Source organism: Phyllobates terribilis, unplaced genomic scaffold (genome assembly GCF_046119375.1).
Source record: "Phyllobates terribilis strain yellow unplaced genomic scaffold, ASM4611937v1 Scaffold_1__5_contigs__length_1240528914, whole genome shotgun sequence".
Lineage (NCBI taxonomy): Eukaryota > Metazoa > Chordata > Amphibia > Anura > Dendrobatidae > Phyllobates > Phyllobates terribilis.
In genome coordinates, this window is record NW_027362761.1 from 1,014,273,401 (window position 1) to 1,014,289,139 (window position 15,739).

At 50.5% G+C, this 15,739-nt stretch overlaps 1 protein-coding gene across 4 annotated transcripts in view; it reads left to right on the forward strand.

The window, feature by feature from the left end:
- LOC141157210 (probable ATP-dependent RNA helicase DDX60) overlaps window positions 1-15,739 on the forward strand; it is a 1,123,923-nt gene that overhangs the window by 1,063,610 nt on the left and 44,574 nt on the right. The gene's annotated exons all lie outside the window — the stretch shown is intronic.

Below are 15,739 nucleotides of genomic sequence, written 5' to 3' on the forward strand. Positions count from 1 at the left end.
GTGAGTGGCAGACAATCCCTGCATGATTGGTGCTCTAAATAGCGCCAGACATGCAGGACACGCTTTTGGTGCACGAACAGTTATCGAACATAACCTCGAACAGCCAAATTTTTTGCAAATCGTTCGGGTTCGTCGAACAACTCGAACACCGCCCAAAACAGCTCGAATTTGAGATTGGCGAACAGTTCTAGTCGAACACCGCTCATCTCTAATCTTTACTCACAGTTGTTGCAGTCCAGATTACAGGTACGAGAGCAATCTCCCCCGTCGTGCTGTGCATACTCAGTGAGGGGCTCAGTCCACCCCCAGATAGCTCCGGAGTACTTAGCAGGACCCCCTTCTGTGTGTCCTTTCTATGGCCTTCTCCCTGCACCTAACACCCAGTGACCCTTCTATCCGTTTTCCTCAGGCCTTGGCGGGCGACGTGTGTTCCGTCCCCTGGGTCCTATGTGGCTACCTTCTTAGTGAGACTGGTGTGGACTTTGGCCTGCAGTACATGAAATGCTGCAGCCTCCAGTTTCTAGTTGAGCCTTGCTGTTTCTCTGCTAGTTGAGGGACCGGTTCCCCTTATCTGGCCTGACCCCTCTACCTCTTGGTAGCAGCGGGCGTACGGGTGGCCTTCTGCACGGCCCGTACCCCTAGGGTCCCTTCGGTTCCTGGAGCCTTCCTGCTCCCACTCCTCTCTTCTCTCCTTCAGTCCTGGGCCTCCCAGGCTAGGCCCGCCTCCGGAGCAGAGCTCATGCAGAGAATCTGCTCCTGTCACTTCTCCTCATGTGACTGGCTTGCTCTTTCTAAGATGGATTCCTATTTATACTCTGACTGTCATGTGCTCCCCTAAGCTGCTTTCTCCACCCACACCCACTACATAGGACCCCCCCGCCAGCTAGGGACCTGGGACTGTGCTCTCCCTTAGGAGCAATCTCGCCCTACCCTGCGGGTATGTGTTGGATGCAGGTGTTAGGGTCCCAAGCCATACTCCTTCCTTACCTGAGGGTGAGATACCACACCTCTGGGTGAGATGCAGTAACTCTGTGGCGACTGAACACTCAGGGGCGCCACACACCCTTCTGCACAGTTTTGAAATGGCGACGAAGATGTTTAGTGCTGACGATGCCATTATCATCATGACTATTCCGGTGATTTACATGCTGGAGCACACGTTAAACAGAATTCAGAGTCAGGTGGTGGGACAAGAGGAGGTGGAGGAAGTAGAGGAGGAGTCGTATGCGGAAGGGTAACATCTCCAAGGTCCAGACAGTCGGCAGCACCAAGGCGGCAGGCATGGGAGGGTGGGGGAGAGGGATTAACCAGGGCGCATGGTAGCAGCCAAACTGTTGAGGAAGGTGCAGGAGCCGAGGAAGAAGTGGAGGACGAACTGGCGATGGGCATGTAAGACTCATCAGATGAGGGAGACCTTGATCACATTTCTGTTGTGTGAGGTTGGGGGGAGAGGGCATAGGAAGGAATCATGATTCTTACCTCGCTACCAACACAACAAGTACTTGGTCCTCCTGGATGCGCAAGACACATGAGTGCCTTCTTGCTGCACTACCTGCAACATGACCCTTGGATTGTCAGAATTCGAAGTATCAGCAGAGGCTGTTACAGAATCTTACATGTGCTTTTCCACAAAACACCAGTGGTTCACGTAGTGAATCTCACAGTTCTAACTTGCAAACCGTGGGACTGTCGAGTCTTCATCACTCAAACCGTAACAGTAACACAGTATCTGCTGGTAACAGCAATTTTGTGGAATCGTTTCACCACTTTTTTAGACCATCCTTTGCAAGGCCACAGGAGACAAGAAGTCTGACACATAGTCAACGCCTAGAGAGGATGGTACAGGAGTATCTCCAAGTGAACATCGAAGCCATGACTGTGTCACTGGAGCCTTGCTCATTTTGGGATTCCAATCTGTAAAAATGTCCGGAGCTCGCCACTCACGCCTTGGAGATCTTGTCATGCCCTGCAGCCAGTGTTCTCTCTGAATGTGTGTTCAGCACTGCTGGTGGTGTGCTGACAGATAAGCGTACGTGGCTGTCCACTGAGAATGTAGACAGACTTCATAAAGATGAACAAATCATGGATCCGCAAGGACTTTTCTACCCCTGTGTCATCCTGGGGAGACTAAAAGCTTGAGGATTTGGTAAAATCACCTCACCAACCGTTTTAAGCAACTCTGAGGCAATTGTTGCCACTTAAGTGGTGTCTGTGCAACAATTTTTGGAAAAAATAGAGACTCTTTTTGGAGTCCCTTTGCTGTGTTTTACGTGACGTTAGCATCGTCAATTCCAGGTGGGTTGGGTCGCCCCCCTTTTAACTGTAAGAAACTACATACACTATGGCTTGGGGTAACACAGATGGTTGAGTCTGAAGAGCTGTTTACTCAGAGGTCTGCTCCAAAGCTTCAGTGTCTGCTAGTCAGCGTAGAATTTTTAACTGCATCTAGCCTAGGCAATACTTTGGGTGTAGTAGCCCAGCTGCGAAGCAAGCTGCACCGCCTGTGTATCTAATAAGAATTTTTAAATGCATCTAGCCTAGGCAGACTGTGGGGACCCCCAACCAAACCCAGACGCTCAGCCCCCCTACCGCCCCCCTTTCCTTGACAATACAATAATGTAACTCTTACAACTGGATGGGTGAGGATCGGTCACAGCTATATTAACTCTTTATACTCATTCCATTAGAAAGGCATTTTATTTCTAAAACAATTCAGCTTGTTGCAGCATGCCCTGGGTCTCCACACCGGCAAGTTGGCCAACAAGTGTAACTCTCCAACATGTCCTTTCTATTTCCAGGCCACGGGGGATCCTGCGTACTCGTATGCAGGACTCTGACCATCATCCATCACTCTTAACGCTTGTTCTACTCCGTCCTGGAGTCCTGACAGGAATATGTCCAGTCCAATATCCATTAAGTGAACACCGTCGGGCCGTATGAGGCCTGCTTTATCTCATTCCAGTTGTCTGTGTTGTATCAGTACACCGCCTCTGTCTCTTCTAAATTTTGCCATCCGAATATTTATTACTCGCCTTGTCCATTCGATGGCCGTGATGTCTCGCGCACCTTGCCATACCGCTATCGGCACAATCTCTGACCATACTATAGTTAGTTTTGTGAAAAATTCTCTGAAGCGCTCAGTGTCTAGTTTCATTATTGCCATTAGTTATGCACTCTTGTGATGACCTAGGTCATTTCCCCCAGCCTGTATAACTAAGATGACCGGACCTCTTGCCTCTCTCCCTACCTTGATTACCTCCATTAGTACCTGTGGCCATTGCAGGCCTCTAATACCTCTCCAGTTGAAATATGTGTTATGAAACTCTAATTTCCTCCCGCCTGGGCAGACTTTCGCCCTTTTTTCTGCCCAATATATATATACGAGTGGCCTATCACCCACACTGTTGGCTTAGCATCACCTGTAAAAGAAACAAACCACGTTAGGATAACAAGTCCGGTCTTATGTATCTCACCAAATACGTGGATCGCCATCTCCCTATCCTCTGAACTCCCGTTTCTGACAGTCCTGCTTTTGCTGCTTCTGTGGCCGCGCCTATGCGGAATGAGTGTGTCCCATAATCTTTGGTGTGGTTCCCTGCCGATGTTATGCATTTATTAAATATAGCTTGGAACTGGTATCTTGATAATGGCATTCCATCAATGTGTGATAGGAAGAAATTACTTTGTGATTTGATGGTTATATATGTTTTTACTATTGTTACCCGACTCAGTGTACCGTTTGTGGGTTGTAGAAGTACCCAAGTGCCCCTGCCCGCTGGAACCTTTTTCGATTGGCATATGCGTAGACGTATTGCATTATTGGCTATGACTACGTACTGGTGTAATAAGCCTCCACTGGTGGTAATTTTTGATTGAGTGACTAATTTGCTTATGCATAGCGCCTCGAAGAAAGCGATCGCAAATGCAGTAGACAGTAGTGTTGCTTCAAATTGTGAGTGTCATGTTAATGGTGTTAGGGATATGATGTGAGAAATCAGTTTTAGTGACACAGGATGGGACGTCTACACTCCTGACTTGGCTGACCCCTTTTCCACCCTTTTATGGATTGTCTGATGATGAATCTCTTTGTCACATCTCCCCAATTCAGTAGTTGGAAGTGAAATGCTACTTCGGTCAGACACCGCTGCGCTGACGCCCCTGATATGCCCCTCATCATTAGCTGGTGGAGAAATTCTATGGTGACTTGTGATCTGGCTTGTTCACATTGGTCAACCCGTCTGCCTGCTACTAGTCGTGTCCACTATTCCATATGCCTTACCGTATGCTTGCCACGTCCACGGGGCAACTGACGCTCTGATTAATGGCATCAACTATTCGCCACTAGATCCCATAGGGAGGGTGGGCAACTGTTGCCAGATGGGTGGGCGCTGGGGAGAAGCTCTGTGAAAATCTGCCAATTAAATTGTGATAAAGCGTTAGCAGCAGCTTTAGACCCCTCAGCATCGTGGCTAGCGCGGACCCATACATTGTGTTTTAGGCACAGGAATGCTAGCCGGCATAGTAGGCCTAGCACTGGGAGAGATGATGATACCATCTTATTAATGCAGTGCTCTAGGCTGGTGTTTTTTGTTATGAAGCATATATTTTTGTTAGCAAGTCGCGGGCCCCATATTTCTATTGCTACCACTATTGGGAAGAAAAATTCTTTTTCGGGCTAGATGCAGCTAAAAATTATTATTAATTTGCAACCTGGTGGAGTTTAGTATAGATGGATTAATAGAACAAGTCCCACACACTGCTACAAGCCCAAATATTTTTTCAGAGCTAGATGCAGATAAAAATTCTAATTAATTTCAAAGCTGGTGGAGCTTGGTATAGATGGCCTAATACAATGAGTACCACACACTGCTACAAGCCCAAATATTTTTTCAGAGCTAGATGCAGATAAAAATTATTTTTAATTTGCAACCTGGTGGAGGTTAGTATAGATGGACTAATAGAACAAGTCCCACACACTGCTACAAGCCCAAATTTTTTTTCAGAGCTAGCTGCAGCTAAAAAATATTTTTAATTTGCAACCTGATGGAGGTTAGTATAGATGGACTAATAGAACAAGTCCCACACACTGCTGCAAGCCAAAATATTTTTTCAGAACTAGATGCAGATAAAAATTATTTTTAATTTGCAACCTGGTGGTGGTTAGTATAGATGGACTAATAGAATGATGCTATGCCCAAAAGGTTTTACTTGGCTAGGTGCAGTAAAAAAAATTGTATTCTATACACAGGTGGTGTAGCTTGCAACACAGATAGGCTACTCCACTGACTAACACACACTGCAAGAGGCCAAAAAGGATTTGCTTGGCTAGATTTAGCCAAATGCTGTGAAAAAAACTTGCACAGCACTGGCACAGACCTGCCTGGCAAAAAGTGATAGGAACTGATGTAACCTAGCCCTCAAAAGGACTGCAATTACAATTAGTCCCTACTCCCAACCTATCTATTTAAGGTCACAGACCTGCCTGATAAAAGTCGTAGGAAGTGATGTAACGTAGTCCTCAAAAGGACTGCAATCACAACTATTCCCTACTCCCAAGCTATCTGTAGATTTGTTTGAAAATTGGCTTGAAATTAACACTCAAAGTATAGCGTACACAGCAACAGCGGTGCCGTCTAACATGCAGCTGCAGCAGTGAGAAAATGGTGGCTACGTAGAAAATGACTGGGTCTTATAGGGCAAGGACATGTGACATACACTGCCAATGACACATGCCCTTGCTTGTGTGAAAAAAGCAGTTCGCTCCGTGTGTACGCTGCTGATAGGTTGACAGATTACACCTCCCCACTGTAAATGCGGGAAAGAGAAAAAAAATGGAGATCTTCATTATTTATGCAGAGATCCATCCCCTGCCCCTCCCCCCGTCCCGCTGTACACTCAAACTGCGTATTAACATTAATTTTCAGCATTACTGAGAAAAAATCCAGTTATGATTTTGGTGCACGAACAGTTATCGAACATAACCTCGAACAGCCGAATTTTTTTAAAATCGTTTGGGTTCGTCGACCGGCTCGAACACCGCCCAAAACAGCTCGAATTTGAGATTGGCGAACAGTTCGAGTCGAACACCGCTAATGTGTCACCCTGGCCTGGATGCCACAAGTGTAATTAAAGCTGTGTCTGAGAGCAAGGGGGAGGTTCTCTAGTCAGGGGAACATTAGCATGCAATGCCTCCTGTCTCAGGCCAGTAGGGGGAGCTGGCTGCCCCTATAAAAGCTGGTACTGAGGGCAGGGTTAGAGAGAACCAGATGACCTGTCTCAGGACTGAGACGTGTCTAAGCAGAGCAGGGACAGACAGTTGCATTGTAACCTAAGAGGAAGTGTGGCAGGAGGAGAGCCACAAGCCAGAGACAAGAGGCGAAGAGAGCCTGTCTTGGCAGATAACAGACTTAATCTACCAGACTTTGGTGTCTGAGGCTGGAAGGATTCCACATCCCCCAGGAGAGAACCAGTCCGCAAGGGACTGTATATTACTTGGCCTAAGAAGCCTGGAGGCCCTGCCACAACCGAAGGGACCAGTAAAGCCGTACAAGGCTGGGAGCAGAAAGGAACCCACGTCGCAGGCCATACAGGCGATAATACACGGAAAGCTCGGAAACGTGGGCTGTTACCCTATCAGGAGGAGATAGCCAGAAGGAGCGCAGAAAGCACGGTAGGCCTACACCCTCACCCTGACCAGGGCCAATTTCCCCGTTGCTCTCAGACATCCAGGTCCCCTCCTAGCCGGGACTGTTTGTGGGTCAGTTTACCTGTTCTAGTAAAGACCCTGGACTGCAACCTGTTGTCTGTTTGCTCCTTGCTCCTCCAGCACTACCGGCACTGGGACTCTCACTACCATCACTCCCACCATCCACTATACTGCCCTGGGGCCGCACTCTTCCTGTGGGGAGTCACACTACCCTAGCTGCACACCTCATCAGCCCCAGCTGTCTGCATGCAGCGGCGGTTCTTAATAACCGCAATCCACGGGTGGCGTAGTCGGACATAAACATCAGCACATAACGGCTTACCACTGGCCTGACCACCCTGAGCCACGGAACCGGGTTGCCACTACTACTCCCACCGTTTCCCTATTGCCCGGATCCGAGTGCCCCACGGCCCAGGGGGCGAGTCAGCTTTGGCGTAGTCAGCAGGATTTCGTGCCCGCAACCACCGGGTACTGCGTGCCTGAAAAAGACTTTTGTAAACTTACCTGTGGCGAAGTTTCCCGCCGTCCGGAGCCGATTCCCGCCATCAGACGCCATCTTGGACCGTTTCCCGCCGTCCGGAGTCGTTTCCCGCCATCCGGAGCCGATTCCCGCCATCGGACGCCATCTTGGAACGTTTCCCGCCGTCTTCTGCCGTCTTCCCGCCATCCGCGGCTGCTTCCCGCCATCGGACGCCATCTTCAGGACGCCGCGCGGGAAGAAGAGGGGCGTGGACGTCAAAACCGCGCGAGATCCGAAGCTCCGCCCCACACACCGACGCTGCACAAGGTCCTGGAAGGGAGAGAGGGCGACGCTGACGTCATCAGGATGCGACGCCAGGTCCTCGTCCATAGCAGCAGCAGCGGAGCCGCGGCCTACAGAAGAGGATCATCGGAAGGTAGGCCACGCTTAACTAGGGGGGAGGAAGATGTCGGACACAGAGGCGCCCACCACCACCAACGCAGCTGCAGCAGCGGTGATGCCCTTTTCCCTGCCCTACATCCCTGGAGCGGCCTGGCTGCCCAAGTACTCAGGGGAGCCCCATGCCCTAACTGACTTCAAGGAAAGGCTGTACAGTTTGTTCCAGGTTTACCCCCTGACAGAGGAGCAGAAGGTCAGCATATTGGCAGGGCAGTTAACTGGCGCAGCCCAAAGGGAGGTAAAATCATGGCCCACTGAGGAGAAAAGGACTGTGAAGGGTATTCTGGCCCGGCTGCGGGGTACTTTTGACATACGTACCTCTGCTGAAATTAAAATGAGGTTCTATGGATGTAAGCAGCGGGCACAGGACAGCATCAGAGACTATGCCCTAAATCTGCAGGAAGCCTTTAGGGCTATTCAACAAACTGACCCTGGCAGTGTGCAGGAAACGGATAAGCTGCTAACAGAACAATTCATAGAAGGTCTGCTGTCTAGCGCCCACAGGGCCCAACTGCGCCTCATGTTCTTTCAGAACCACGACCTGACCTTTGCCCAATTTAAGGACAGGGCCATAAGGGTGCTCCGTGAATCTGCAACTAGTGGCGCTATAAACCCCCGGCGCCCTGCTCTCACCTACCACCAGGAGGCGGCGCCCTGCTCTATGGACCCCGTGGGGGCTGATGCACAGGCCCTGAACCAAGCCCCGTCGAAAGACCTGCACCACCAAGTCCAGGAGCTGACCAGGAGCGTCGCGGCGTTGACCAGGACCGTCCAGGCGTTGCAAGTGGACCCGTCAAGACCCATCGAGCTGGCTTCAAGTCCGGAGGATGTCCCGTAGCGTCGACACAGGAGGATCCCGTCGTTCCGAGGGAGGCCCACAGACCGCTACGCAGAGGATGGACAGCCCATTTGCCGTCGATGCAACCAGCCCGGACACATTTCCAGGTACTGTAATTTAAACGGGTCCAACCTGGGGCAGAGGGCCAACCCCCAGGCATAAGATCACCAGGCCCTTATAATTGGCGTGATAAGTACGTTGGGGGGCGCCCGGTTTTACCCGTGGTGCTGGACGGTATCCCCATGAGCGCCTTGCTGGATACTGGGTCGCAAGTAACCACTATCCCTTATGTACTTTTTAAGCAGTATTGGACTGATGCTGATATCACACGGTATCCAGACAGTAACTTGAGCATCATCGCCAGTAATGGCTTACCCGTGCCGCAGATGGGTTTCAAGAAGATGACCATTAAAATTGGTAAAGTTGAACTGCCGCCACAGGGAGTGATTATTGTGGACATTGACCGACGTGAAAGTCACCCTAAAATAACTGTGGGTACTAACGTAATTGAAAATTGTCTTTCAGAGGTAATTGTAATTCTACAACAGGTGGCTGTGAATGCTAGTTCCAGCCAACAGAGAGTCCTCAACAAGGAGATAAAAGCCCTGATGAGACGGCAGCAGGTAGAACTGTCTGGTGGTGAGATCGGTAGCGTAAGACTGAGTGACCCATTCCCCATTTCCATGCCTCCCAAAAGTGAAATGATGATCTGGTGTCGGACTGCAATCGGGTTGAGAGGTAGAGACTACCAAGCCATGGTAGAACCCGTGTACTCAGACAGCAGGCCCACCATTTTGACAGCCCGGGGGGTGGTTGATGTCCGTCATGGGAGGGTGCCCGTCCGCATCCTCAACATTGGGGAGAGGGAAGTACACTTACCCAGGTACGCTACAGTCGCCAAACTGTTTGTTGTCGAACACCAAGCTATCAGGGCCGTGGAGCCCTTGCCTCCATCTCCACAGGCGGAGGGTAATGGCTCCCAGAAACAAAAGGAGGACTGGTGCCAGAAGCTCCACGTGGGTGCTGACTCCACTCCCCTGCACCAAAAACAAGGAGTCTACCGGGTGGTACAGGAGTACAAGAGAGTCTTTAGTAAGCACCCGCTAGACTTCGGCAGAGTAAAGGGGATAGAACACCACATCCCCACAGGGAGCCACCCATCAATAAAAGAGAGACACAGGCCTGTACCCCCTGCACATTATCAGAACGCCAAGGGCATGCTAAGAGAGATGAAAGAAGCTGGGGTCATTAGAGATAGCTGTAGCCCCTGGGCAGCCCCCTTGGTTCTGGTGTAAAAGAAAGACGGCACCATGAGAATGTGCGTGGACTATAGACAAATCAACCTTATCACCCACAAAGACGCATATCCGCTGCCTAGAATAGAAGAGTCTTTAGCCGCACTAAAATCAGCTAACTTCTTTTCTACTTTGGACCTTACTAGCGGGTACTGGCAGGTTCCTGTGGCAGAGGCTGACAAGGAGAAGACCGCCTTCACCACCCAGATGGGACTGAGTGAGTTCAACTGTATGCCTTTCGGGCTCTGCAACGCACCAGGGACCTTCCAGCGGCTGATGGAATGCTGTCTAGGGCACCGAAACTTCAAGACGGTCCTCCTTTACATGGACGACGTGATCGTCTATTCGAAGACCTACGAGGACCATCTAAAGCACCTGGCCGAGGTGTTCGAAGCCCTGGCAGGCTATGGCCTGAAGGTGAAACCATCGAAGTGTCACCTGCTGAAACCAAAGGTCCAGTACCTAGGGCACGTGGTAAGCGTGGAAGGAGTGGCCCCCGACCCCGACAAGGTCACGGCAATCAAGAGCTGGCCAAGCCCTTCGAACATCAAAGAGGTGAGACAGTTTCTCGGGTTGGTAGGCTACTACCGAAGGTTTATCCCCGGGTTCACTAAGATGGCAGCTCCTATGCAGGACCTCCTGATCGGACAGTCTAAGTCCCGAAGTCAAAAGCCACCCTTCAAGTGGGATAAACCGGAAGAGGAGTCCTTCCGCCAGCTAAAGATGGCCCTCACGGGGGATGAGATCCTGGCCTACCCTGATTACGACCAGCCTTTCATTCTCCACACAGATGCCAGTAATGTGGGACTGGGAGCCGTACTGTCCCAAAACCAACAGGGCAGAGAACGGGTGATCGCATACGCCAGTCGGAAGCTGAGGCCCACCGAGAGGAACCCGGAGAATTACAGCTCCTTCAAGCTAGAATTCTTGGCGGTGGTGTGGGCCGTGACGGAACGCTTCAAGCATTACCTGGCCTCCGCAAAGTTCACCGTGTACACGGACAACAACCCGTTGACACACCTGGACAATGCAAGACTGGGTGCCCTGGAACAGCGGTGGATGGCCCGTCTCTCCAACTATGACTTCGTGATCACGTACTGGACAGGCAAAACCAACGCCAACGCGGACGCCCTATCAAGAATGCCTCACTTACCTGAAGGTGACGAAGACCCAGAAGAGCTGGAGGAGGTAGAACTCCCCGCGTTTCACCGGTATGGAGCCGCTCAACACTCTCACCGCGTGAAGGAGGAGGATCTAACAACTGTGATGATGAATCCCCTACCTCACCACAGCTGGGCCGAGACCCAAGATAGTGACCCTGCAGTCCGCCTGGTGAAAGATCTGCTGACCCGGGAAGACGCCCGCCTAGATCCAGATGCCCCAGAGGAAGCCAAGCAGCTATGGAAGGAGAAGAGCAAGCTGTTCCTCTACGAAGGCAAGTTGTGCAGAAGGATTGTCAACCACCGGACGCACGAGCTGACCTGGCAAGTCGTGGTCCCAAGGCGGGATGCAGCTATGGTCCTGGGGGCTTACCATGACAGAGCGGGACACTTCGGTTGGAAGAAACTGGAGTTCCTACTAAGAGGAAGGTTCTTTTGGGTCGGCATGAGAGGAGCTGTAGAAAAATGGTGCAGAGACTGTGGCCCTTGTCACATGAGGAGGAAGGACCGCACCAGCCAGAAAACACCCTTGAGGCCCATCGTCACCACGCAGCCTCTTGAGTTGGTAGCTCTGGACCATGTCAAATTGGCTCCCAGCCGGTCAGGATACATCTATGCCCTGACAATCGTGGACCACTATTCCCGTTTTATAGTGGTGGTCCCTGTAAAGGACTTGACAGCCCAAACAGCGGCCAGAGCCTTCCAGCAATACTTCTGCCGTCCACACGGGTATCCGGAACAGGTCCTGACAGACCAGGGTCCAGCGTTTGAAGCTGAAATCTTCCTGGAGTTCTGCAACCTCTATGGCTGTAAGAAGATTCGTACAACACCTTACCACCCCCAAACCAACGGGATGTGTGAGAAGATGAACAATATAGTCATTGATCTCCTGAAGACGTTGTCCATGGAGGAACGCAGCCTGTGGCCAGAAAAACTGCCGGACCTGATAGACCTATACAACAATATCCCAGTGAATGCTACAAACTGCACCCCGGCTTACCTGATGCGAGCTAGACCGGGTAAGCTGCCCGTAGACCTGGAGATGGGAGTCCTAATACCTGAGGACACCTCCCCGGATGCGGACTGGGATACGGAAAGGCAACTGCTGTACAAGAAGGTACAGGAGAGTGTGGAGAAGAGCCTGGCCCAGGTGAGAGAGAAGCAAGAAAGACTCTTCAATCAACACGCCCCTGCTGGTCCCCTAGAACCTGGTGAGCAAGTCCTAAAGCGAAAAAGAAGGCTACATAAGTTGGATGACCAGTGGGAAAGGGAACCCTACACCGTACTGCAGTCTGACCACGACAACCCAAAGGTGTGCGTAATCACCAAGGACGGAGGAGAAACCACTAGTGTCGTCTCCAGAGACCACCTCAAAAGGTGCCCCGAGCAACTCCGTAGTGCAGAAGAGGATCAGAGTGACCTTGAAACCGCAAAAGACAAGGAAGAAATGATCAGCACCGTTCTCAGAGAGTTCCCTCAGTCCTGGACTCGCATAAATGATGCCATAGTGGTACCCGTCCTGCATTTCCTGCAACCGGCCCAGCAACAACCAACACCAGAGCCGGAAGGTGAAGAGGAGCAAGCGGTTCCAGAGGCAGAAGAGCCTGTTCCAGCAGCCCAGGAGAGTCAACCCTCTGCTGACAGTGAGCCTGCCATGCCTGCGGTAAGCCAAAGGACCCGCAGACAGCTGCCTGCCTTACCTGTACACCCAGCTGGTAGCCGTACCCCTAACGATAGTGGGGAAAGCCAGGTTGGTCCACCACCAGACAGTGGGCTACGTAGGTCAACCAGGAGCACAAAGGGACAGATACTTGCTCGCTGGAAAATATAGAGTGTACTAAAATTGTAAATAACCCTGTTGCAAAATGTTGAAATGTTTGCCAAGTTACCTGCGTGATTATTAATAGCGTGTTTCAGTTTCTTGCAGCTACCGTAAGGACTCAAAGGTTATGGACTTTTTTATAACCGGGACCTTGTATGGACTGCGTTCGGAGCCTAGCCAAGGAATGAACTAAGACTGTAAAGGACTTGGGGTAGGACAGACCCCCACCTGGTTAAGGCTCCCGTTGTATTGGTGATATGGACACCCGGTCACAGGCCACACTGTGATCTTAAGAACTCAATTTGTGCGTCGTCTGTCTATTAATGTTTTATGGTTATGCATATTGTCTTTGTTTATTGTTTAGTCCCGGAGTACTAAATTTCACTAGGGGGGAATGTGTCACCCTGGCCTGGATGCCACAAGTGTAATTAAAGCTGTGTCTGAGAGCAAGGGGGAGGTTCTCTAGTCAGGGGAACATTAGCATGCAATGCCTCCTGTCTCAGGCCAGTAGGGGGAGCTGACTGCCCCTATAAAAGTTGGTACTGAGGGCAGGGTTAGAGAGAACCAGATGACCTGTCTCAGGACTGAGACGTGTCTCAGGACTGAGACGTGTCTCAGCAGAGCAGGGACAGACAGTTGAATTGTAACCTAAGAGGAAGTGTGGCAGGAGGAGAGCCACAAGCCAGAGACAAGAGGCGAAGAGAGCCTGTCTTGGCAGATAACAGACTTAATCTACCAGACTTTGGTGTCTGAGGCTGGAAGGATTCCACATCCCCCAGCAGAGAACCAGTCCGCAAGGGACTGTATATTCCTTGGCCTAAGAAGCCTGGAGGCCCTGCCACAACCGAAGGGACCAGTAAAGCCGTACAAGGCTGGGAGCAGAAAGGAACCCACGTCGCAGGCCATACAGGCGAGAATACACGGAAAGCTCGGAAACGTGGGCTTTTACCCTATCAGGAGGAGATAGCCAGAAGGAGCGCAGAAAGCACGGTAGGCCTACACCCTCACCCTGACCAGGGCCAATTTCCCCGTTGCTCTCAGACATCCAGGTCCCCTCCTAGCTGGGACTGTTTGTGGGTCAGTTTACCTGTTCTAGTAAAGACCCTGGACTGCAACCTGTTGTCTGTGTGCTCCTTGCTCCTCCAGCACTACTGGCACTGGGATTCTCACTACCATCACTCCCACCATCCACTATACTGCCCTGGGGCCGCACTCTTCCCGTGGGGAGTCACACTACCCTAGCTGCACAACTCATCAGCCCCAGTGGTCTGCATGCAGCGGCGGTTCTTAATAACCGCAATCCACGGGTGGCGTAGTCAGACATAAACATCAGCACATAACGGACTACCACTGGCCTGACCACCCTGAGCCACGGAACCGGGTTGCCACTACTACTCCCACCGTTTCCCTATTGCCCAGATCCGAGTGCCCCACGGCCCAGGGGGCGAGTCACTTATCTCTACTGTCTACCAGGAATATCAAGTTGAAGGTTCTTTCCTGGAAGCTGGGACCTAGGTTTATTGGTCCCTATAAATAACCGCTGTCAATAACCCAGCAATGTTTCGTCTGGAGTTGTGTTTCACAGGTCTCTGCTTAAGAAGTGGGTGATACCTCTTGAGTCTTCTCCCTTGCCGCCCTCCCCCCAATCATGGTTGATGGCAATTTATTTAAAGTTCTAAATATTGAAGATTGTGGATTCTCATCTTCAGCGTCGTTCCCTTCTGTACTTGGTGCACTGGAGGGGTTAAGGTCCAGAGGAAAGAATGTGGGTTTTAGCATCGGAGGTGAGTGCCTCTAGGTTGGTTCATTTATTCCATGCCTCTCATCCAGATTAACCTGGTCCTGAGTGTCCGAAAACCACTCATTGGAGGGGGGGTACTGTCACGGGTGTGTGAGGCTTGACAGACAGTCATACGGTGTCTGGCTGTAGAAAGATAACTGCGTTTGAGCTTACAAACATCTCCCTGATCCTTTTATGATTACTCTCTCTTTAGGATCTAGCAATAATCCTCACCTTGCTTGGAGATTATACCTTTTCCTTTAGGACCTTGAGGTATCCTCACCTTTCTGCTGTTAATCAGCACTTCCTTGCTGTGTCTTTAAATACACTCAGATCCTCAGAGTTGCTAGTGATATTGTGTTATACCTATTCAGGCCTGGGATTCTAGTAGTCGACTAGAATTACTTGAAGTTCCTTCGTGGATTGTTGACGTGCTTTCTCCGGTGTCATCTTGGAGCTAAGTGTATAATGTATTCCCCTGGTTGTTTTCCCTCTGTGTGCTTTAGTTTGTAGTGGGGCTGACTTAGTGCTCACCCTCCTGCTCCCTACCTAGGGCCTAGCCTTAGGGTCAGCTAGGGCCAGGTTTCCTGCTCGGCGATAGGTGCGAAACCTGCTTACAGTCTATAGGGGAGTCAGGTTTTGTCATTAGATCTGTTTAGGGGTCTCCACTCTCCCTTTCCCTAGTTATAAGGCTCCCTCCCCTTTTCCCATCATTATACACTGGGTTCTCCCCATACCTAGCGTGACACATAATGACAGGCTTAAAGATGACACAAAGATCACTAGTATGCCGCAAACTGTGGATCACGTATGCATTTCCTATATTTAATTGAAACATACCTATAGTTAATGAATGAAGTTGCAATGTGGACAAACCCACTATTTTATCCATAATGTAAAGAAGATGTAGAAGGAATACAAAGATTGATGAGCCACTATGTGGCTCAAAAATGACCCAAGTATTGCTGGGAAACCACAAATTGCGGATAGAACACATATATCAGAAATCGTATAATGAGGGACACTGGCATGCAAAATGGTTGCCGGTGTCACGCTACAATGCAGATCAAATACATATATTGTATATCCGGTCAACCACAAAATGGAATACAAGACTTTCAAGAAGGAGAATAGGACACGCAAATAGGTAAGAAAGGTGAATGCATAAATACCCAAAAAATGCACCTCGACTACAGAGCCTGTCCCATATAAGAATAGT